The 25,707-nt window shown below is 38.9% G+C and overlaps 1 protein-coding gene across 1 annotated transcript in view; it reads left to right on the plus strand.

Moving 5' to 3' along the window:
* The window catches only part of fut8b (fucosyltransferase 8b (alpha (1,6) fucosyltransferase)), a 234,379-nt gene that overhangs the window by 58,479 nt on the left and 150,193 nt on the right, over nucleotides 1-25,707 (plus strand). The window contains exon 3 of the mRNA XM_033990801.2: nucleotides 10,284-10,401. The gene's annotated coding sequence lies outside the window, so the exon portion shown is untranslated. The remainder of the gene's footprint in view (nucleotides 1-10,283; nucleotides 10,402-25,707) is intronic.

The raw sequence follows: 25,707 nt of genomic DNA on the forward strand, positions 1-25,707 counted from the left end.
GCTCCCAGAATGTTCTAAAAGTCTCATCTCCTGATTTGAGTAAAAGGTTTCGTTCTCACCCTGCCCTGTTGGGATGTACATTTTTAGCCTGTTTGGTTGTGCCCCCTGCTGCTGTCTGCTCTCTGTACTCCTCTGTACTCCTCTGCTCTGGGCTGGCACAGGGACCACGCACACATATACAGCGTCAGAAAAGACACCTATTAAAATGGGGAAAATACATCCTCCATCAACCTACAGTTCAAACATAATTCAAAAATATTTAACTTTTTTTGACAAATTGAGATTATGGCGATGATAAATGTACTGTACTGTTTCAATCTGCTTTAAAGACGGCGCTTTCTATCATGTTATAACATTCCCTCATTAAAAACGTGAAGAGGTTTTAGATGTCATCCATGAATGTTGGAGTAATCCAGCGATCTCTTCCGGGCACAGTTCAAACCCTCCTTACGGTTAGCAGTACAATTCTATTCAAGACTCAGTGCATAAGTCTACCTCACCCATGCATGATACAAAACAATACACTACGACTTCACAAACCTGATGCGATGAGTAGTGCTGATTGTGCTGTGGTAGTGCTTTGAAGGGGGAGTGACTTAGTGCGGTGAGCAAAGGTGTAGGGGTCAAAAAGCATTTTGAAAACAATAAAAGGTACCATAGCGATCTAAGTATTTTATACGTTAGCAGGTAATACAGTGGTCCCTCGTTTATCGCGGGGGTTACGTTCTAAAAATAACCCGCAATAGGCGAAATCCATGAAGTATCAGCTTTAATTTTTACAATTATTCTATGTTTTGCAGCTGTAAAACCCCTCACCACACACTTTATACACTTTTCTCCCACAGGCATTAACATTTTCTCACATTTTTCTCTCGTTTAAACTCTCTCAAAGTTCAAACCTTCATAGGTTTGAACTTTATATAAATGGACATAGTTAACCTGTGAGCAGAACGTTTCATCGACATTGTGGGTTTTGTCGGGGAGAAAACGTGCAAACATACAGCACTTCAGAGTCACACTGCGATCCAACATTTATGTAAATTTGTCTGAACACATTCTGTACTGTACAGGAGACACGGCACGGAGGAGACTGATGGACAATGGTCTACAGTCCAACAGCCAATCAGGACGCAGAACACAATGCACGCTAATACACTATAATATAAAAAAAAAGCATGAAAAATTGCACAAAAAAATCTGCGAAACAGCCAGACCGCAAAAGATGAACCACGATATACTGAGAGACAACTGTACCCCAGAGAAGTTAAAAAAAACAAAACTCTGTAAACCTAAAAAAATCCATTGACAACACTTCATAATAACTACACTATTTGCAGCCAATTAAGGTGTAATTATTATAAGATTGTCCATAGTTTTAAAGATGCACTATGTAATTTCTCTGTTGAAGGGTCTGCTGTCTGCCTGTCTCCATGGTGATGTTATTGCTTTTCCTTCAAACTGCTCTTGCGTTCATTCAGTTGTATGCGTGTTATCGTCAAAATTCGTACAGTGTGTTGGCTTGCCTCGAATACTACCATAGCATCCATGCGTTTGGTTGTGATGTAGCTCAGTTGGTAAAGCGTTCATCCACTAGTCAGTCTGGTCGGTTGCCAGTTCGAATCTCCTTCTCAACACTGGCATCATTCTTCGAGCTGTCAGATCCACTGTCTCACAGGTTGGCGATGTGATTTCAACTCCCACAGATGAATGCTATTGTTGTGTCCTTGGGCAAGACACTTAACCTATCTCACCCCTAGCGTCTGAGTATGCCAGTATGTGAATGTGTGTGTAAATGGCTGAGTAGGTCCTTGATGTAAAGCGCTTTGAGTGCCTTGGTAGGTAGAAAGGTAGAAAGCGCTATATAAAAGTGTGACCGTTTAGCATAACCATTTAGCATGTATTGTGTAGCGCTAATGCACATTGTAAAGTACACTCACATTTGGAAGTGGACTAGACTCTGCTCACTGCTGTTGAATCCTCCCCACACTTTTTAGCCTGTCTGCTCTGGAGCCTGAACTGTAGTCCAGATCTGTGCGCTGAGAGCTGCTAACAAAGACGAGAGGGAGGTGGCCGTTATAGCTGCAGGATTAGATGCCTCCGCTGATCTGAGTCATCCCCATCAGCAGAACAGGGCCTGGGGGATGGAGCAGGACCACACTGGCCTGTAGCGCCGGAGGAAGATAAATACTAGGACTGCAAAAAAGAGTGGGAAGAATATAGAAAAGTGGTTGTTTGAATTAGGCCTGTCAGTAGTATCGACACTACAAACTGATTTGCGTAGGTATAAGATCAGATTGACTAGTTCCGAAAAGGGAGTGAGCATTGGCGTGAGCATTCTGGCTCAATCCACTCTGGCTCCAATTCACTTTACACTGAAAAATTGTTGTCTCTCTCTGTAACTGCTACTGTCAGGCTCGTCATTTTGGTCTTAAAATGTTCTTAGTAACCCAATCTACATGATCCTGGGGTTTTTATTTCGCTATTTTGTCCGTAAATCTAGATATGAACATTAATAACAGACAAACCATGTGCCTTCTTCCCCCCAGGACCAAACCACCCGAAGCCTAAAATGGGACTAAATGGAAGTCTGCATCAATGAATAACTAACTTGCTCCAACTCTAGAGTTCTTTCCATAATTTACTAAGGATATAGAAAATGATCTTTTTTTTTCTTTTTGCAATCAGAGCTGTGCATTAATACTGCTGCTTTTGCCTCCAATCAGAGCCTCAAGCACCCTCCAGTCCTTCACTCACATAATGCCCATATGCAGGGCTATGGATGTGATGAGGGAGGCGTGGGTGCTAATGGGTGCTGCTCAGATGATGGGTGCTCAGGGTGGGGGCAGAAGAAGGCATGGGATAATGGACAGTGTGCCAGAAAGTTTGCTTCTGATTAGCAAAAAGTCATTCCTAAATGTTTTCCATTGAAAAGCCTTCGGTCTTCACTGCATTTCAGTTTTTGTTTGATTAAAACTGCAAACTAAAAAAAAAATCCCTTTGTGCAATAGGCTACAAATGGTTTACCTAGTTGAGTTAAGATTTTCATTTTAAATTCCCAGATATGTTCAAATCAAATGTATCTTTTGCTGATAACAATTGTAATGCTGACTTATTCTTAATTACAAAAACACTGGACATGATGGAAAGGTTATTCATGTTATAATTTGGTGTTTTGGTTCAAGACGATTGTCCAATCAGAAAACAGAATGAGCCTCGCACGTGTCTCTCATTTGTGTTGCCTGTTTCAATGCTGAAAACCAGTTGTTTTAAACCTAAAATGTCTCTCTCTGATCTGAATGATCATTATCTAAACCCCAGCACCTGCAGACAATCATGAATCAGTGCTAGTGCAGCCTCTGCAGCTCAGTGAGTGAATTCCGGAGGTTCTGAGTTTTTACAAGGCCTGTCCATAAATTGAGAAAAACTGTCACCCCTCTCTCTGTAACTCATTTTGGTCTTAAAATGTTTAACCCACTCAGCATGATCCTGGTGTTTATATTTTGCTATTGTGTCTGATATGAACATTAATAAGAGACAAATCAGCTGCCTTCTTTCCCCGAGGTCGCTCCCACTAGCGTTTGATTGTCAGCGTTGCAAAGAGCTCACTCTCTGTTAAACCAGTGGTGCAGGTGGGAAAGAGCGTTACCTTCAACAGCTGCGCTCCGGATTGGCTCTTTGGTTGCTATGATACTCGCTGTCGCAACTCCAAATATGGATCTCCACTCCAAATTCACCGCTATAACTGTTAGTCTCTATGAGCTTCATTTGACTGGAGCCAAATATTATGGGTGATGACAGACTCACTTAGTCCACTTCTTTATACAGTCTTTGCTGGCAACCCAGGTTCAGTTTGTTTGTACTTTATTTCAAATTAAGTTTACAGCCTATATAGAATTCCAACAGCACTTGTTATAAAATGTTTTAGAAAGCATGAACTACCAGCCCTTGGTGCCCTAAAGGTAATTAAAAAGCTTGAATAATAACAACATTTGGACTTTGATATGAAAAGCACATAAAACATCCCTTACAAAAACTAATTATCGCCCATAGCAACCAACGACACCTACCAAAAAAAACAAAACAACCTAAGCTAACCTTTATCAATGAAGCCACAGTGATCCAAATTCCAAGCTGGGTCTTAAATGCACTTTAGCACAGGTTGTTTTGGAGGTTATATTGTGGCTCTCGACACGCACAGCCATCACCGCGCCCACACGTCGCCCAGCTGTTCCATTAAACGCTCCACTCCCAGAGAAACAGCCTCTTTAGCTGTCAGCGCGTCGCTAATAGAGCTCGCCCTCTCCAGGTGCGCATGCTAACACGCTATGCTAATGCTCCGAATGGCCCGGGTACATTGCTTATGGCCCTAAACTGCCAAATAACCATTAACTGATATCACGATTATCCTTATGCGCGCCAAGTTGATGGGCGCTGTCTTTGATGCTGTTACTTTGTAGTGCAAATATCTCTACTTAGATAACTACCACATCCACTGTTTTTTACCACTACTTACAGCTACTACACACCACTAAATCAGTTCTTCTTTTTTTAATTTTGCTTGCCGTACTAATTATTATGGTTTAGTCTGGGTTACTTAAAAGCTACAGTATGGAACTTTCTCGAGGTAGCACGTCACCTGCTTAATTCTACTGCAGTACAAACTTATAACTGTACTTCAACAAACTCTTGTGGACTATTATAGCCAAAGGAACAACATTTCCATGGAAACAAGCAGGATGAGGCGCTCTTCCAAGCCACATACTAGTCAGGTTTGTGGAGATGCAAGCCCGCTCCCAGCAAGGACGCATTTGTTTTGATGTTTTTCAGTGCAAAGAAAACGACCGAATAAAAACAAAAAAACAAACAAACATGCTTTTATTTTTTTCTGGCCAAAAGTTACATACTGGGGCTTTAGACGTGCATGTAATGTAGCTAGTCCATTACATGAGCCTATACTTAACGCTAGCAGGTAAAAAATGTCAGTACTTAAAGAAGTTTGGGATGTTCTGTAACAAAACACAGGAATAAGTGCATCGGCTAATTGATTGTAATTGAATCGTTTGCATTTTTACTTACTCATGTTGTCGGCCATCTTAGGTGTTCCGGCCAAATGAGTCCCCAGGGATCTGGAGCACCTTAAGAAGGTTCCAGGGCAGACAACTGTGTACTGAGGAGAAGGGATGTCCAAATGTTTTAGCTTTTTGTATCTTGTTTTGTTTTCCACAGTTGATGCTGATAAAGTAATGTAAAGCTCTATTTTAATAACAGACATAACACTGAATAAAGATTTACACTGTTTTGTTAGAGATAACTCTTAGCAGCATTATTGTATTTGCTGAAACTTACCTTGGCTGCAGTGTAAGTATTTGTTGGTGTTGGAAATACATGCACGTGGATCTGTTCGTCTCAGCTCTGCTTTGTTCCTTGTCAAATCTGCTAAGGTTGCTATCCGGGCGATTACAATACACTATGCAACTTTTCTTGTATAGGGTCCACCACCTGATTGTCTCATAAAATATAGAAGATTTTGAACACTTTGAATCACTCATCAAGGTCTATAGAACGTTCACAAACTTTTGAACTGGCTACCCTCCTGTTGGTGGGCAAATGCTTAACCACTATGTCTTTGTTGCCACCTGCTTCCTTATGATTTGGTATAATTAGGGCAACTTGTTGTTAAAAGACCTGTATTCATGTATTTGCCCCAGTATAGATATATTGTAGTGCACTGTTAGCATACTAGTTATTCTGAGCACTACTTTGACGGCAAAACTCCCAGTGGCTTTTAAAAGTTGTGAAAAGCGATTTTCTTTGCCCTGCTTTTTAGTGATGGGAACTTTATAGTGATGGGACTTTTATGGGATCCGAATCTTTTGAATCCATTCCTTTCAAAGAGCTGTTCAAAAGTCTGGCTCTTTTTATATTTATTTATGTGACAGAAGCCAAAGTGAGAACAAATTTTAACAACCAACTAATGACAGAGAGAAGTGTCCAAGGCTCAGATGTGTTTAAAATGGTTCAAACTGAGAGTGGGAGTTTCCTCATAGTTCCACTTCTATAGTAATAATAATAATGATTTTAAAACGCTCTCACTAGTACGGCTCGCTCTGCTTCTGTTCTGATTCTTGTGTTGGCTCAGCGTTGATCAGTATAAAAATGCAGAAAAATTGGAAAGAAAAAGATTTGGTTCTTTTACAAAATGAGATCCGTTTCTTCAGCCTGTCACATTAATTACTTCATCGACTTATCATTCAATACATAACAGATGGAACACTATTTTTTTAGGGTCAATATTTATCATGGGGTCTTTTTCTTTGTACTAGTGGGTGACTTTTAGTTATTTTTCCTGTTCTACGATTCAATTTAAATGTCTTCTATTACACAAAATTGACTCTTGTGAGCTTTAAGCCATGTTAGAATCTTGTTACCTCCTGAAAAACACACCTGGAGTTGTGTTTTGTTTCATTCACAGCTCAAAATGGTCTGTTCCACCTTGTGATGTCATGACACGGTAGTTTTCAAGTTAACATGTTTTACCTTTTGTCCAGGTCCACATCTGGTGATCTAGATGATTCTAGTGAAGTGCGACTTATACTTCTTCATTATTATGCATTTTTTGGCTGGTGCAACTTATACTCCGGAAAATACTAAGTACTAAGTGTTGCATTCAACTATGTATTTATTGCAGTACCGTCTGTATTTTCTCCAGTAATATATGGAACTTAAAAATGTGTTATTGTGAGAGGTCTACCAGATCCAACATTTCACATTAAGGAACCCAAAGAGCCGACTCGTTCGCGGAAGTCACACTGCTAATCCATTGCCTATAATTTCCTCTCTGCTTCAGCCTCTCTAGCTTAGCTCTTTTTTAGCTTTTTCCGAGCCTGTTTGAGCCCCTCTCTGCAGCAGACTGGAGCTAGTGTCTAAATTGTCTCCTCAATCACAGAGCCGGCAGAGTCTTTTCCTCGTGTTTGTTCTGTCATTCAAATGTTTACCTCCCAAACGCCCCTCTCTGTGCAATCAGAAGCTGTGTGCGCGCGTTGTTAGCGTGTTTGGGGCCGTGATTGACTCAAATGCTAGATAAATAGATCTTGTATTTTCGATGGATTTGCCTTAAAAGAATGAGGGAGATTGCTGGCTGGGGGTTACCTAACCTTGAACTGCTCTTGGTATTTCAAACCAGCAGGAAATTGGGCTGTGTGTAGCTATGTTTTCGGATCTGATGATGTTAAAGGCGGCCTACTGTATCGTGCTAATCGGTTTTGACATCCGTCGCCACGTGAACACATCTAAACGTATATTAAATGCCCTGTACGTGATTTTTTTTTCATGTATTTGAGCTAAATTTGCCCCAGTACAGACATCATATAAGCAGCTCTTGAGGTCAAAACAACTCCGGTGTGTACGGTCTATATCTAATCAGAAATCACATTATTGGCAGACAATCAGGAAGTGCGCGTTAGCATACTAAGCATAAGATAAGTGAGGAGTAACTTTGGACCACTGCAAACTCCAAAGGAAACTTGAATGAACTGGCAAAATATCAGTTATAAATCTGTTTTTGTTTTTTTTATGTAATTTTGAGTTTTGAGCAGTTGGCTAATGTTAGCTAGCTTGTGAATTAAATGTTATTTGAGAGAGGGACTTGTTAAATGGTACAAAATCAGCTGACCTGTTGTAGTTCCAGCTGAGTCGGTTCTTTATGATCAGATTGCAATAAAATAAAACTGATTATCGTCGATTAACTTGAGTAACAGAACTTCAGACAGAACAGTGCCTCAAGTTAGCTTCACTCATAAACATTTATAGATGCGAAATTCTCTCTCTATACTAGCCAAAACCCTCTTGACAATTCATAGTTTGCTTTTTTTTGGCTAACGCTACAGCTATAGGGAAACAGACTTGTTTTATAGAGAGTTACTGTTAGCGTTAGCATCAAAACCCATGTCTGCCTTATGTCTCTGCTCATATTCTAATGCTGTTTCATTTACATATGTTGCAACACTAAAAAGCTGAGTTCCACCTTGTGATGTCACCAGGTGGTAATCCAGAAATCCTCCCTGTTTTCAATGTCATCTTCATCAAACTGATTCTTTCACGACTCAAAATGTCTAAACCAAGATGTAACTTAGCTGCTAGCTCTCGGCAGCTTTTGCTTTTAGCCTAATTTAACTAAACGTTTGAATTAAACCTGTTGTAAGCTATAAAATACTGTCTATGTGAATGTGTAACCAATTAAAAGATATCGCTTCCCCATGTCCCATGCAGGCTAATTACAACATTGTCAAGTCAATTTATTTTTCCTTGTGAGAAAAATCATATTTTATTCTGTCTTTGCGTTGGTGCCGAGCTGCTGCCTCATTTGCTTCCACTACAAAGAATTTTCCTCCTGTCAATCTACAGTTTCATGGTAGCTTGAAATGTGCAACTTCAGTTTCTGTCACATTTTTTACCTCAATACTGCCTAACGATGTTTCTTGGTATTTGGCGTGGTATTTCATATAGTCAGAATGAGTGAGGTGTACTGCTCAAGGACACAGCAACAGTGTTTGACAGCTACACGACAACATTTGGATCTATTGAGGAAATTCTCTGAAATCAGTGAAGATGCAGAAAAAAAACACTGAAGGCTCTGTATCTTATTTTGTTTTGAAAATAGGGATGGACCAATACGACACTTGCACTGAATTTCAGCGTTGATAATGAAAAAAAAAATGCTGGATGGGGCATCAGTTTCCATGATATCTGTTAAGCCGATATCCTGGTTGGGCTTTTAATTGTATGTGAATAGGCCTGTCACGGTAACACATTTTGAGGTGTGATATATTGCTGAAGTAAATCTAGACCACATGTGTCAAACTCAAGGCCTGCGAGCCAAATGTGGCCCTCCACATCATTTTATGTGGCCCTCGACAGGGTAAATTAAAAGGTATGATGTCTTAAAAAGTGATTTTACCAGGAGATACGCAGTTACACAGCCATATTTTTACATTTAGGCAAATGCATATGCAACATTTGTAACTTGAATAAGTAATAAATACAGAAACAGTGAATTAACAAGTTAAAAAAGTAGTTAGATTTATTTTACATCTGGCCCTTTGAGAGCAGCCATTTTGCTGATGTGGCCCTCGCTGAAAATGTGTTTGACACCCCTGATCTAGACGATAAACGATAATATTGAAACCAAATAATAAAGCAGAATTATCCACCAAAAAAACACACACATACAGAAATAAGCAAATGGCAGAATACAACACTTCAGTAATTACCTTTAGCCTTCTGCAGCTCAAATCTCATTATATTGCAAACAGAAAAAAAAACAAAAATAACCCAGTACTGCAAAGAAAAAGTCCCCACGATAAATATCAAACCCCCCCCCAAAAAAAATTCCGTTTATGTTGTTCCGTTTATCATGTATTGAACGATAAGTCAATATAGTGTTTATCGTGACAGGCCTAGATGTAAAAAGTCTATTTACTCACTGAATTTAGACTAGAACATCCCATAATATTTGAGCTTTTATTCCTACAAAGCTGTTCTGTAGTTATTTGAAGGAACAGTTACATAACACAATTGGATCTCTTGTATAATAAGTTATATGTGTGTTAAGGAAATAAGTGCCCTACACCGGTATTGGTGTATCGGTATCGTAAAAGGCTGCATCTTTATTTAAAAAGTTGAAAAGCAGAATAATTTCATTTTAAACAGTTTGTAGTGGTTCAGAGTTATTCCTCACTAACTAATTATTCACCATGATGTCTTTATAAGCAGATAGATACATAGATACAAACAAAGACAAATTTAGAGACCAGAATAACAACAGCTAGCATGCTAATCCCAGTTATCGGACAATAAAACAATTCATAATTAGATGCAGACAGCACGCAGCAAACTTTTTTTTGACCTAAAGAGCTGTTTTTGCAATATATCTGTACTAAAATACATGGAAAAAATCGGGTACAGGGACTTCAACTGGAATTTTGTTAAGATTTGACAGGTCTACCAAGCTCATTTCCAAAACCTATTCATTATTTTAGACGTGCAATGGGGAGTAATAAAATAGGTTTTGTAAATTTGGCAAACATTACATGAAAAAATATGTTTTTATGAAGCACTGGAAAGTTTATAAGCCAAATATTCAAATTCATGCTAATTGTGTTGACTCTAGTGGCATTCCAAGATTCTCCAGCCAAAACCAGGCCTTCTACCCACCAATTTTGTTGCCTAATTGTAAATGATTGTAACTTAATTTACTATTTTTTTTGTTTGTTTTTGTTTTTCAGATTGCCTGACGCTCCAAGTTGTTTCATAAGGGGGTCAAGATTGGACTAAAACGTTTTGGAAATCATGCTATAGGCCTGTGAGGACCGTCTACAAGGCAAAAGGGAAACTGGAATATTGGTAAGTGTCGCTCTCACAGCAACAAGGTCCTGGGTTCGATTCCAGGGCGGCGCTGGGTGTTTCTGTGTGGAGTTTGCATATTCTCCCTGTTCCTGGGTAGGTTTTGCTCCAGGTGCTCCGGTTTCTCTAATAACATGCCAAAACTCAGCGAGACTTTTGTGGTTAAATAAAGATCAATAGATTGCACTTTTATGTTGTCGCAATATTATGAATGTCTTACAAAGTTACAAATTGTGTAGCTAATGATTCTGTAGTAGAGGCTATGTCCAGATCGCTGTTGTAAAGACTTTGGTGCTTAGATCCTGGCGTGTGTAGCTGTTAGCAATGCAGTGCTAGCGACTGATATTAAAGACAGGCTGAGGAGGTAGATGTTCTGCTGCTGCGGGAGAAGGTTACAGCAAAATTACCGTTTCTTAACTGAAATGATTTTGTTGCTACGTCATGAAAAAGTGGAATTATTAAACTCCGTGATTTGAAAGCACATCAAACACAACAAGATCAATATAGCTTGTTAGCGCACCCAAACACTAACACAAAATTACCCAAGATTAAAGAGCCGCTATGGAACTTTTCTAGTGGAATTCCCGCCATCTGCTTGTACTGTTAAATATGTTGTTGTTTCGCTTGGAATGTTCCACAGTATGGTTTAAATTTACCTCCACAGAGAAGATGATGACACAAGGCCACGTTACAGGTCAGATGTGCGGAGAGGCAAGCCCGTTTACCGTGAGAATACTTGTTTTTCTGGGTATTTTTAGCAATAGCTGTAACTGAATAAATGCGTCGCTCGTGATTGAATGCCTGCAGTTTAATGCCCTATTTCGGAACATTTCATAGAAGTACATATATCACCTTTTCTAGGTGTATCGACCGTTCACTCTTTAAGATTTTCACTTCAGTCAAGCTTCTACAATGCGATCACAACTTTTGAGCTAACAAGCCTTGTTTAGCCTTGTTAGCATGTCACAACACCGCGATGTATTCCAGAAGGCTAGGCATGCTAACAAGTTCATTATGCAGCCCGAGGTAGCAGTAATCACCATTTAGCATCAGAAGCTATTTAGCAGTCCGTAACTCTTGTCTCATTGAGCCAGGATAAATATTTTGCGAGAAGTGGCGTATTCGGACACTTAGCAGATACAAGCTAGCTTAGCCGAACTCAATACACAAAGGGTGTTTCTGGCTCGTAATAAATGCATGCTACTGGTGTTTTGGGGTGGACTGCTGTGTGAGCTAAAATGCTATTGATTTTCTCAGACTGCGAGGGCGGGTGATAATGCTCGCTCTGTTTTGCTGGTTGGCACAGTGCATGGTACAGTGAGTTTGACTGACGAAGCTCGGAAGGATTTGAAATTAAAAAGATTGCGAGATCGTGGAAACATTCAGGAGTAAATTTAAAATGTAAATTATGTTAGAAGGCCATCGGCATAATATTTTTCTGTATCTGAAATGAGCAATGATTTTCATTTTAATCAAAATTCAAACTTGATACTTTATAAGAAACTCAGGAAATGCAGGGAGAAATTATGTTTTATTTTATGCAGATAAATTACATTCATCTTTTTTTTGTATAAATGGCTGAAATGACAGGAAGAATGGGGAAAGAGATTCATAACAGATATAATAATTTGCAAATTTTATGAACTGCAAAGGTACAAAGACATTTAGTCAAATTTAAGTTTTTAATATGTGAAGTACCAGCGTTTACAAAAAGTCTATGGGAAAAATCTTGGAACGTCAGCAGGCTTATCTAGTATTTAGAATACTTACTTATGAAGATGAGTGAATCTGGTCATTTGACAGGTGGATCAGCCAATCAGAGACGTGGTGGTCTGTCCGTATCAAAACAAATATGGCTGCTAACGAGGAAAAAAAAGAATATAGTTAGTAATACTGATATTTCTTTGGCACTGCCCATTCTCTGTGTGTCCATGTGGCATTCCCATGGACTGTATATATAAATGAGTGTGAGTTGTGGAGTGGAGTTGTGATTTGTTTCATTCTCACACGTTTAATTGACAGATTCTGCATATTTGGGTTCTTTTTTGAAACGAAAAACACTGCAGTCCACCTTGTGATGTCATGTGGTGATACAGGAAGTGCTCCACAGTGTTTTTAAACTCCACACACCTTCACTAGCATCATTTGGATCATTTAACCTCTGGAATTGCACATCGTTACTGAACTAAAGGTAAAAAAGTAGCTGTTAAATTGAAAACTACCACTGCATGACATCACAAGGTGGAACGGAGCATTTTCAGCTTTCGAGATATAGACAGACTGATAAACCAGACTTTCTCAAACATGTGTGAATGAAACAAAACACAACTCCGGTATATTTTTGATGCGGTAACAGCATTATAACATGACTTAAAGCTCACAAGAGTCAATTTTGTGTAATACAGGACATTTAAGATGAAAAAGTATAGCGTCATGGCTGGCAGTAACAGACAAATGATGCTAAACAAGAACGTGGTTAGAAATAATAGCTATTTTGAGATTTGTCTCAACATAACTTACAAGCGAGTCGATAATTATCCAAACAATTCCAAATAAATATAATTAATCGTAACTCCGGGATATGAGTGTTGTGTTCCCACGCTCCATGACTTAATCCCACATTAGTTAATAACAGTCATTCATGTTTATTTGCTCTTCCTATTCGCTCTATGTCACAACATTCCAAAGCTTTGAACGCACGGACCCCATTATTATCGCCTTTATAACTCGCAATTATGTCATGTGAGTAACGCAGTTGTATAGGCTGCATTTACGCTCCGCTGTCGTTCTGGTTAACAGCGTCCCCACAGCAATTCATCGTACAGTGAAAGGACGTGTTTGTGAACGCCGGCTTTGATTTGTAAGAAGGCACAGAGATATTGAAATGAATTGGCGAGGATGCTAATGCTAATGTGAAGTGGAGGATACATTAGCTGCGTGTTGACAGTGGCAGCACAGAGGGCCTTTGTGGTCCAGACTGAGTAAATATATTACAGAGGGGGGCTTCTCAGTCTCCAGACAGTAAAGATGCACAGGCTTACATGGAGGATTGTGGAGGATGGTGGGCGTAAGAGACGGGTAAAGTTTGCGGAAATGGCGAATAAAATAGAATGGACTGAGTTTCATGAGCAAGGGCCGCGCCACAACAATGGTATATGATAAAGATATTTATTGATGATTTGAATTGAAGTGGAGGCTGGGTGGGGGCTCTGTCTCAAGCAGTTAGACCGGCCGATTCAAGACACCCCTTCCCCGTCATCCTTTTTTCTCTGTAGATGGTACGGTTTTCTGGTTGAAAGGTAAAAAAGAGCAGAGATAGGCAGTGTTGTCGGGATAGGCTTGTATAAATAAGGCTTCTGGGTAATTAGAGGTGTGGTTCGCTGGAGACGAGCAGAAGGAGGTTGAGGTCATGTTAAGTCCATTTAAAACATTGGAACTAATTTAGTTGTAATAAAATATTTGTAGAATGTAATTTTATATTGAAAAGTGAGTGTATTTATGGGTTTTCGATTGATGAAAAGTGAGAACCGTTGTCGTAGCAGGCGAGACTTTAAAACACTGCGTAACTCTGAAGGAGAGTCCGTGACTTTCTTTTCTCCAAGGAGATGTTATTGCTTTGTCCGGAATGTTCCACAGTATGGCAATAAGCTGGTCTATCTCAGAGACAAGCAGGTGATGCCATTAGTTGTTTTTTGTTGTTGTTATTTTTGTAATAAAACTTCTTGAGTTTGAATAAATGCAAGATCCTTTAATACCATGCTGTGAAATATTCAAATTAAGTAATAACATCTCCATGGAGACGAGAAAGTCATGGACTCTCCTCCAGATTTACGTAGTGTCTTAAACTCTCGATTGCTATGACAACGGTTCTCATTTTTCATCATTAAAAAACATGATTACGTTTTTTGTATCATTATTATTAATATATATATTTTTTTTTATTAATTTGGCATTTCCCTTCTGAGGACAGTGAACCTCACAATTCTACTTTTGACAAATAGGTAAAAGTAACTTCTGTAATACCATGACACAAAACCCCGAGACTGACTTTTTGCTTGAACAGCAACATATTATTTGTCAAATTCTGATCCGTCCTGAACATTTTCAAAATTCAAAGTGAAAGTATAAAAACATTGAAGTAAAAGTTGTATATATTTCATTTAAAGATAAAGTTGGATAACGTCTATATACATTATTAAAAGCTTATTAAAATGAACCAATTTGCAATTTCATCTGTCAAATTAGGGTGAAAAGTGATTTCTAAACAATTTAATTTTTAAATCAAATTAAGTAACTTCTGGTGGAAGCACTGCCATCATCTTGGTTCCATGGAGATGTTACTGCTTTGTCTGAAATGTTCCACAGCATGGCATTAAACATATCAATCATACATTTTTCATTTACACATCAGCTGATCTGTAATTCACTTGTCCCCATAGAGATAATGGATGCGGTTAATGCCATACTGTGGAACATTCTAGGGAAAGCAAAAAAACATTTCCATGGGTAGAAGCAAATGTGAATGTGAGCAAATTACATAAATCACCTTTAATTTTAGTCTCCATTCACGTTTTGTGTGATACCATAACATAGAAGGATATGTCACTATACAAAAAACTCAAACTCTATTTCTATACTAAGGAATTGACTCAATACTTCAAACAAACTCAATACTACAATGTTAATAAAAAAAAAAAAACAGCAGGTATGTTCCATGTGTGTATACTAGTCTTTGTGTCTTATATTTGTTCTGATGCAGCTCAAGATCATTCTAAAGATATCCAGGAAAGGTTCATTTCTGTCCTGTGACTGTGACTTCTTCAATTCCTCAAATGAGTATCTAGTTGCGATAGTAGCTTCAGTATCAGTCATGGGCGATGCCAGACATCTTTGGTTGGCGTGCTGAGGTTTTCAACGTGGACGGTCACTTATAAAGTTAATTGAGAGCGTTTTAATGATGGAGCCCCTACCATGCTTAAGTTTAAATGTAGTTAGCCCCTGTAGAGATTTATAAAACCTATTTATAAAACCTAAATTATAGTCTTATTATAAAGCCTCTGTGGTTGCCCTTTAAAAATGTGTAGTCGAAATTGGATGTGCTGTGAAAATGGGGCAAAAACCTTTGGGGGAGCTATAGGGTTGCACTTGCCAATCGAGGCATGGCGCCGCCCCTGGTATCAATTAGTATCTGATTTTTGATACTTTGGACAAGCCTAATCAACATATACATTTTCGTCAATATCGCCCACCCTGCTCACATCTTATCCCAGACTAGAATAACTTTGCTGTGACGTAATTAACAATCATCTTTTGCATGTTTCTTCTTGTCATAAAGCAGTTTTCATAATGTGTTTGATAATGTCTTTGCCCAAACAGAATTGCGCGGATGCATCTTGTTCTAGCCTTCTATGCTAATTGTATCACGCACTTGGCTGGTGTGCGCCGCATCTGCTAATTATACTCTTCGGATTTGAACAGCTGCCCTAAAAATACCCATGATGCCGTTCTTCAGATGCGACGGGGGGCTTGTATCCGTGAAGAGCGGCGCATTGCCATTTGCTATTTTTATTTGATTTTTTTGTAAAACTTGAAATCACAAATCTGCATTTTGCCTGTTATTTTTTTCATCCCTCTTCAGAAAATGTGAAAGTTGGAATGAAATAATAATCTCCACTTCTCTGCAGGCGGCAGGGTATTGTGTTGCTAGGAGACGGTTGTTGGCATCGGGTAGCAAGGGACCACATATGAAAACATTGGAGCACTCTGCTGGTGTGCTCTGCTGGTGGTGTCACGATACAAAAATTTCATGCTCGAGGAATAGACTCAATTCCGATACTGATTCTGATTCTAATACAGCCACAGATTGTATAAAGAAGTGGACTAAGTGAGTGTGACGTCACCCATAGCGTTCGACTCCAGCCAAATGAAACTTATCGAGGCCAGCGGTTATAGGGGCCAATTTGGAGCCAAGTTCCATATTTGGAATTCTGACCCCAAGTATCATAGCAACCAAAGAACCAATCGGGAATGAGGGTGTTGAAAATAACAACCCTTCCCACCCGCACCGCTGGTTTAGCAGGGAGCAGGCACGTAGCTACTCAATCAAACCTGTTGCTAACGCTAACAAGAACAACCTCAGGAAAAGAAGAACCTGATTTGGCTGTTTTTAATGTTCATATCTTGAATTACAGACAAAATAGACAAATAAAAATACCTGGATCATATAGAGCGGGTTAAGACCAACATTTTAATGTCAGAATCACGAGCCTGACAACAGTAGTTACAGAGAGAGGAGCAACGTTTTTTCAATAGAAAGTGAACTGGAGCCTATGTGGATACAGCTCAAGATCATTCTAAAGCTATTCTAGAAATATTAATTTTGGTGCGGTGAATGTGACTTTTTACACTCAAAACTTGCTCAAATGAGTATCTTGTTTTGATACTAGTTTCAGCATCTGACTTTTGGCTTTTGGCACCTCTATGCACTGGTTATTTGGGTTTGCACGGTTGAAATTGGTTGTATGGTGTTTGTTTCTTTCCCCCGGGACTAAATGGGGTTGTTGGGGACCAATTGGACCTCACGCAGGACACTTGTTTATCAATCCACATCCATTTGAGCAGCACGAGCCTCCATTATCAGCCCACACTCTGCTGTACGCCTGTGGTCCAAAACATTGGTACAAGCTAGAGCAAGAGGATTTGGAAATGGTTGTTGGCAAAATTGATCCAGCATGAATTTGGCAGGATATAGATGGTACAGTGGCAGAGTAGCTAGTTGAAATGCTGAAACTTGATTTTGAGACTAAAGAAAGTGTACCAAATGATTATGATTAAAGGAACTGTGTGTAAGATGTTGTTTATAAGATTTTAATTTCCATGAACATGATCCAACAGATCAAATATAGCTTTTACTCATCACAACTGATTTACTCTTTTCAAAAACAGTGAACATGATGGACAAGTTGTTTATGGTTTGATTTAACATTTTGGTTCTCGACACAATTAACCGATGAGAAAGCAAAATGAGCCTCACATGAGTCTCTCATCTGGGTTGCCAGTTTTAACGCTGAAATCCTGTTGCTTTAAATCTAAAATGACTCTCTCTGCTCAGTGCTAGTGCAGCCTCTGCAGCTCAGTCAGTGAATTCTGGAGGTTCTGAGCTTTCACATGAAGCCTGTCCATAAACTGAGAATGAGACAAACTTGTACGTGTCCTCTATTTGCAGGTTAAGACTCTGGCAATATCTGTAATACCTTTTTTAAAACTGTAAGAGGAGAGCGTACAAGCAAATAAAGTAATTCATTTCAAGTCACCATGTGGTCTGATATAGATTAAGACTGATATAAAACTATTCAAGCTTGATTACTTCTTCAAATGAAAAGTCTTGGTGAAGTTACTATAAAAAAATATAGTCACCTGTACCATCACTACTTACCTGTAATATGATACACGAGTTAGTTACCTCCTTAGAAAAGTAGCTTAGTTATGTCATGGGGATTAATTTGTGTGTTATATTATATAGATTAATAGAGATAAATACACATTAGCTCAAATGGAATAACACCAACAATGGGTAACATCTCCAGACCAACCCCCCTCAAGTTCTGTAAAGCAAAAGTGCTAACTACTCTGCCACAAAACTGTCATCATGTTTGCATTGCTATAAGTATCAGTCAGTATGGTCATAATACACATTGCCCTTTATGTAAACATGTCAGAATATTTCATTAAAAATGTCTTTGCGATTTTCTTGTATAGTTTACCCTTGTCATAAAGAAAGCTATTTAGTCCCATTCACCACTGACAGCCCCAGAACTGCGCCGCGTGAATCAACTTTATCCCTGGCTCGCCTGTCCAAAGTCCAAAACCAACAACCATAAAAATTCACATAAAGCTCAGAATACTGCCGCTTTCCAACAAAAGGCCATCTGTAATCACAACATGCTTTTTTTTTCTTTTCTGGTACTTGTTTTTCTTGGATAATAGCCCCCTCCACACTGCCCTCTCTGTCTCCCACCACTAGCTTTCATCTTGTGGCTTGTCGCGACCATTAGCTATGCCCTCTGGCTAGCTAGCGAAAAACCCCATTGACATTGATGTAGCATTTCCCAAACACGTCCCCTCATTCTAACCTTATTTGTCAAATTGGGGGTGCGTGTTTGTGGTGGGGGGGTACACTTAAGATATTTATAATCCCTGAGGCGCTAGCATTGTTGGCGTCTAATGTTATTTGAAGAAGAGAATTCGTGTTTTTTTGCGTAATAGTTTTGACTGCGTGGTATTGCCGTAGGGGGTTCTCGATGATGGCGGAAGGATGTCTCTAATTTGGCCCTAATGGGTGATTCAGCCATCTTGTCCCCGTTTCCGCGGCGATGCACTAGCGAAGCACTATGCATCAAGTCAATGACACACAAGCTAACGTTAGCGCTCGGACATCGGGTTAGAGAAAGAGGGGGAGGGCGGAGGAGGGCTAGCGAAAGCGTGAGGTGCACGAAGTATTGAGGAAGCAGTTAATCAGCGGCGTGGGTAATCGGATCATTTGTCGTGAGATTGGATTAGAGCATCGAACTTTCCCTCCGGCAAAGAAATATGGCGGAGGATGGCTTTCAAATGGTTGCTAGCTTTGATGGATTGTTATTGTAATACTAGCAAACGCAATGTCTCTATTCCACGTAACAAGTTTCAATTTCAGGTTTGATTTAAAGGTGCGATACGTGAAGTCCGCCACCCGCTTGTGTCTGTAGAGATGTTATTCCTTTATCTGAAATGTTCCACGGTATGGCATTAAGCATATCTATATTACCTTCATTCAATTACTGGTGTGCTGCATTGAAAACATATGAGTGGGGTCGTTTCTCCGCAGATCTGACTTGTAACTTGGCCTGGTGGTGTCTCTGTAGAGATGTATAAGTTTAGTGCTATATTGAGAAACATTCCAGGAAATGGAAGATCTCTGTGGAGACTACTGGGTTGTGGACCCCTACCAGAAAAGTTCCATAGTGCGTGTTTATGTCCTGATCTTATTGTTTTGCTTCTATTTGTACCAATTTAATCTTTTTTTACATTTGTATTAAGTGAAATCAGCAACTTGTTGTTTTGTTTTATCTGAAATGTTCCACAGTATGGCATTGAGCATATCTATATTGCATTTATTCATTTAAAAGTGTGTTCAAAAAGACATTGAAAACATCCATTTTTATTAAGATTGGGGTCGCTTCTCCGCAGTTCTGACCTGTAACTTGGCCCGGTGGTCTTTCTGTGGAGATGTATAAGTTTAGTGCTATATTCTGGAACATTCCTGGCAATGCAAGATCTCCATGGTGACTCGTAGGTTGTGGACCGCTGCCAGAAAAGTCCCACGGTGTATCTTTATGTACTGATCTTCTTGTCTTGCTTCCCATTTACTCTTATGTTTGTATTAAGCAAAATCAGCAACTTGTTGTTTTGTTTTAATTGAATTTTGAGGATGACATTTTCGGAAGAATAACCCCGCATGTTAAAGCAATTGATATGTGTTCAGACTGTTATAAACGAGAAGAATTCAAGCTTCTCTAATTGGGGTGTTTATGAACTGTAAATATTCAAATCAAATGTTACGCTCTTGGTCTGTTGCATAATAATTAAGATGGTAATGAAGTTGATCATTTTGAGACATTTCTTATCTTTTTAACATAAGAGGCCCTCATCCTGCTATCCACGGATTTGACAATAAGAACTGAACAGTTTGACAAAAATATCAAATTGCTATTTTTCTGGCAGGCATTGCAATAATACAAGAATCACATTTCAGAACATGTTTGTACCATAGACTGTAAATATAAATGGACATGGCTAACCTGAAAATGTTCGTATAAATCCACACTACATGATCCAGGTGGTTTTAGTTCAGTATTGTGTCCATGAATGAAGATATGAACATTAATAACAGACCAGTGAGGCGCCTTCTTTCCCCGAGGTCACTCCCGATAGCATAGCAACAGGTTTGACTGACAGTGTTGCCAAGTACCCCCTGCTAAACCAACGGTGCATTCACACTCCCTTAGTCCACTTCTTTACATGGTTTATGGTTTTATAAGGTATATTTTGTTGTTTGCGGACAAAATCATAGGTTACTTCAAATATTGCAGCCAATGCGATCGATTGCTAGTAGTGTTCATTCATATAGTGTTTCATATTTTAATTCAATTACAGTGAGGCATATCTCAGAGTGATTTAAAATTAGGGCTGTTGTCATAGCAATTAACAATTAAAAACAAAATATTGCATCTTTTGAATGGTGAAAAGTCCTTGCCTATAAACACAAAGGTGAAACCCGTGACTGTTTGACCCAACTACTCAAACAAATCTGAACTGGTAATGTGCGTTATAAATGTACCTACACCCCAATAATACATCAGCCAAATATTGTGATTTCCACCAATATGTAGATGTCAAAATATGAAATTCCAAATTGTATTTTTGTAGTTCATCCTGGTTATAAAGTTAAAGGTTTACTCCCATTTATTCCAGACATATGGCGCCATTGTCCCTGGTTTGCCTGTCCAAAATCAACACCATAAAATTTGAATAAACAAGAGGAAACTAAATAGAAGAGGCCCTCTGTAATCATACTTCAGTTTAGCTTTTGCTCCACAGAGATAACTTTTAGTATTTTACTGAAGCATTTTCATAATCGCAAATTAGCTGCATGGCTATGGTTATAGTAACATGATGCTAACGGGTCGATACATTAACTGACAGATGGATTAATACCAAAATATCGATTTATCAATACTGCCTGAGGTATAGAAAATATAATTAAAAATAATAATAATAAATAAATTAAATAAAATTTCCCCCAAATTGCTGTTTTAAAATACAATTTTTGTATACAAGTTTTTTTGTTTTTTTTATATATATATATATAAATTGTTAATATTATTACACTAGTCTTAAAAATCTTTCATTTGTAGATCAGTTCAAGCTAAACTTCTGTGCACCAAGGTAAAATCACTGGTATTGCCCATCCCTAGCGTACATTCTCTTTAATTACGTCCATTAGCCTTGCAGATTACGTTGCTAGCAGTAAAGCATTGTGGGTAGTATGTGGGTGTTTGGAGCATGGGTTATGTTGCCAGACCGTGCGAGCAGGAGCACAAAACTTTATACAAAACTAATGGGTGTATCGTAGCGGATCAATATCAAACATCACTGGTATCTGCCATCACTAGCATTCATACGTCCTCTTTTATTGCGTCAGCTAGCCTTGCAGATAATGTTGCTAGCAGTGATGCATTGTGGGCAGTATTCTGGTGTCTGGTGTCTACTGGACTCATGGGCGTATCAGTATTGGATCAATATCGTGATACTTGCTATATACTTGCTATATTACTTGGTATCTTATCGAAACCAAAATCTGTGGTATTGCCCATCACTAGCATACTAACATCCTCTTTAATTCCGTCCATTAACCTTGCGGATTACGTTGCTAGCCGTGATGCATTGTGGGTAGTATCCCGGTGTCTGGGAGCACGGGTTATGATGCCGGACAGTGCGAGCAGGAGCAGCCAGGGGTAGGTGTGTCCCAGCGGGCCCCGTGTGCTGCAGTGCCTTCGTTTACATTCCACTCACCTAGCATAGCGCGCACCTAGCATCTCCTCAGCGCACACCTCTGCTCTGCCAAGACGCCATTCACTGTCCAAAACATACATATTTACCATGCTAGCTAGCTCATCTGACACCGCAAATGGAGCTGTTTGTCTGCGGGGAAGGTACAGGGCAGAAATCCAACACACAAAAAAAATAGTGTTAGTATTAATTATTATTTTGCAGCTTTATGTTTGCATGCGTAGGAAAAATAAGGTCATCTGATTTCTGGAGTTTCCGATTGTGCAGATTTTGGCAAGGAAAATGATGCAAAAAAGGGCAAACAAATGTGACAAAGATAAAAAATTAAAGAGGAAATACTGAAAATTTAAAGTTCTCTGAGACTAAACAGCTTAACTCCGCCCACAACTGCATTTCAGATAGAGCTGCTAAACTGGGGAGTACCTAGAGGACGAAAGAAGACTGAGGGGGGAGGAGGGGCGGAGTCTGGACATATGAGGAACAGTGCAGGGGCGGAGTTTGAAGTGTGGATACCTGTTAGACCAATCACAGTCAGGTGTTTGTAATCAGAAACACCTGGCTGTAATCAGGGCAGTCTTGAGTGATGTCACCAACTACTTGGATTTACAGAAGCACACACTTAGATTTTTTGATGGCCGTTTTTGACCAAATATCTGCAAATGTATCTAGTTTGCACTAACATTACCAAAAAAAAAAAAGCATTAGGAACAGTAGATAATGCTATTAAAACACCATATACACGGTTTAGTAGCGAAAAAAAGTGGATTTAGTTTTCAGTTCCACTTTAATGTACTTCAAAATATAACAATTACTCTAAAAATCCATTGACTAACTGACACATCACCAGGTGTAGGAGGCGCCGACAGCTACACGGCTCTTTGTTGTAAAGACGTTTACTGGGCGCCGCAGTTTTGTAACGCAGAAGTCAGCGGACCTGTTCTTTTATTAAGTCGTTTTAGATGAATATTGCAATTTAAAATGTGCAGATTATAACGTAACGATCCATGACGCAAGCACAATGTGTCTGCTTTAACCACACACCAAAAAATCACTTCTAATTATTGGGTGAGCCTATTACTCATCTGGTTTTTACAGGTCATATAAATGCACCCAGTATGTTACATTTAAAAGCACTATATTTTACAACTATGGAGCTTTTAGCCTTGATATGTTTTGTTCTTCATTAAGGACTAAAGACCTTGATTTTTTTTTTTTGTTGTCACTCCATTTACCTGCACCAATGCCTCGATTAAACACACTTTTTCCATCCATGTAAGTTGAGTTTGAAAGTGTTGGCTCTGGCTTTGGTCATTTTATTACTGAAATGAAATTATTTCCACCTTACAAATGCAACAGTTCAAATTGTGATTTCGATTTGAGTATTGGCGGGGTGCTTACATGGCCTTCACTAATAAACATGTATCTGTAGCGTCATGCCGAGGATAACCGTGCTGCTAATTTGCTAATTTGTCAATGGATTCACTCCCCGCCACGGCCAGTTAGGATCATTTTACACAAGGGGTGAGTCATTTGGGGGGAAAAAATAAAGATTTTGACTTTTCTGACAAGCATAATGACTGCGATTAGATTTGCAACTTATGTCAAGGTAATGTAAAGTGGAATCTTATAAAACAGAACATACAAAAACACAATAAAACAATACAATACAAGAGTCCCGCTCAGCTCATGTTAAAATCCAGTGCAAACAAATGAGTTTCCAACAAAGATTTTAAAATATTAAAGATCAGGTTGTTCTAATTCACAGAGGAGGATTGTTCCAGAGTCTGGGACAAGCTACAGCAAAAGCCCGGTCCCCTCGAGTTTTTAGCCGGGTCCTCGGAACATCTAAAATCATCTGGTCTGCTGGTCTCGAGGTTCTACTGGGAACATGGACAGACAGAATTATGGTACAACTGGATTCTGTTCAAAGTTCACATTTTAAACACGTCCAGAAGAACTGACAAAGTAATACAAGAATTATATGTATTTCAGAATATGTTTGTACACATCAAAACTACAGGGTTAGTAGTTGTTTTTTTTTAATGCAGAATAAGACTACTTGTTGTCTGACAATGGTGGGACGTAACAAAATAAATGTTGTAAAGGACTGTACTTAACTAGATTTTAGAATGGATACTTTTTACTTTTACTGCATTACATTATAGAGTAGTATCTGTACTTTCTACTCCACTACATTTTTTACTGGACTGAAAAGTAAAAGTAGGCTGGAGGGTTTATTTTTTAACATGATCATAATTTGAACAAACAAAAATATACAAAACAGCAAAAAAAAAAGTCAACAAAAACAGAAATCTTTATCAAAATCACTGCATTTGAAGCTTTATAAGACCTTAAAGTATGCGCAAAATACTTTTACTTTTTACTCTTTAAGTACATTTTTAAACAGGTACTTAAATACTTTTACGTAAATAGATTTTTCATGTGATACTTTTACTTTTACTTGAGTATTTTTTGCTCTGATATCTGTCCTTTTACTAGGAAATTATGGTACTTGCTAATTTCGTCCATTCAAATAGCCATTTCGATTTGATTTAGTTTAATCTTACAGCCTTATTTGACACCTAATCCAAGTGTTCCCTATTTTAAAACACCAAAATGTGCAAATGTGCAGAAAATATCTTTTTAAACCCCGCAACAAAGCATGACATAGGAGCTTTAAACAAAACTGAGAGACTGTCGTAGAAACGGGAATTAAACCATTTCACGTGGGCAGATAACAAGCCTCCTGTACTGTGATTCTAACCTCGCGTATCCTTGACAACGGTTCTCAGTCCTTTGTTGCCATGAGCGATGTAAGGTGACGGCAAGGTTTTAACGCGAGGTTGCTAGTTCAATTGCCAAAGGTTGAAATGGTTTGCCAAACATTCTTACGTCTCCAGGGACCCATTACCTCAGGTCCACCTAGAGCTGCAGCACATGGGTCTGTGCTCCCAACCTGTCAGGGAAAAGCCCTAGTCTGGACCGCTAATGTGAGCACAGCGCTATGGACAAAATAGAATGATTTATTTAGATACCAAAGCTGTTTAAAGAAGCATGGGAGAAAACAAGTTCAGATTTTTGATAAAACGGCATTTAAAAAGGCATCTCAAACAGGAGGGATTTCAAGACGGGGTGTGATGCTGCCAACCATGTCATAACATCAAAAACGTGCCTGGAGAGGTTTTATATGTCATCCACGTGTGTTTCAGTAATCTAGTGATCTTGCCCAGGCCCATGCTCCACCCATAATCCTACGCACACCACAATTCTCCATAAATATACAAAAATATGATACAAAACTGTAGACTACAACTTCACAAACCTGGTGCAATATAATAGTTTCATTAGTGGAATGCAACCAATAATGTGATGGTGCTCTGAAGGGGGAGTGACTTAAAGCGGAGAGCAAAGGGAGGGGAGACTCACAGCATCAAAAACGAAAATTAAACTTATGAAATATGTTGACACGTTTTTGGCAAATAAAGCATTTTTCAAAACAATAAAAGGAAACATGGTGAACTAAATATGTGTTAGTAGAAGAAGTTAGTTAAGAAGAAGAAGTTAATAGAAGTATAGAAGTAAAAAAAAAAACAGAATACCATCCATACTGACAAAACTGATACTCAAAAGATGAATAATAAAAAAAATAAAATACAACCTGCCTGTGTGTCTTGGGTAGATGGCGCAATTATCAAGTCG

The sequence above is a fragment of the Periophthalmus magnuspinnatus genome, chromosome 24 (assembly GCF_009829125.3).
Source record: "Periophthalmus magnuspinnatus isolate fPerMag1 chromosome 24, fPerMag1.2.pri, whole genome shotgun sequence".
NCBI lineage: Eukaryota > Metazoa > Chordata > Actinopteri > Gobiiformes > Gobiidae > Periophthalmus > Periophthalmus magnuspinnatus.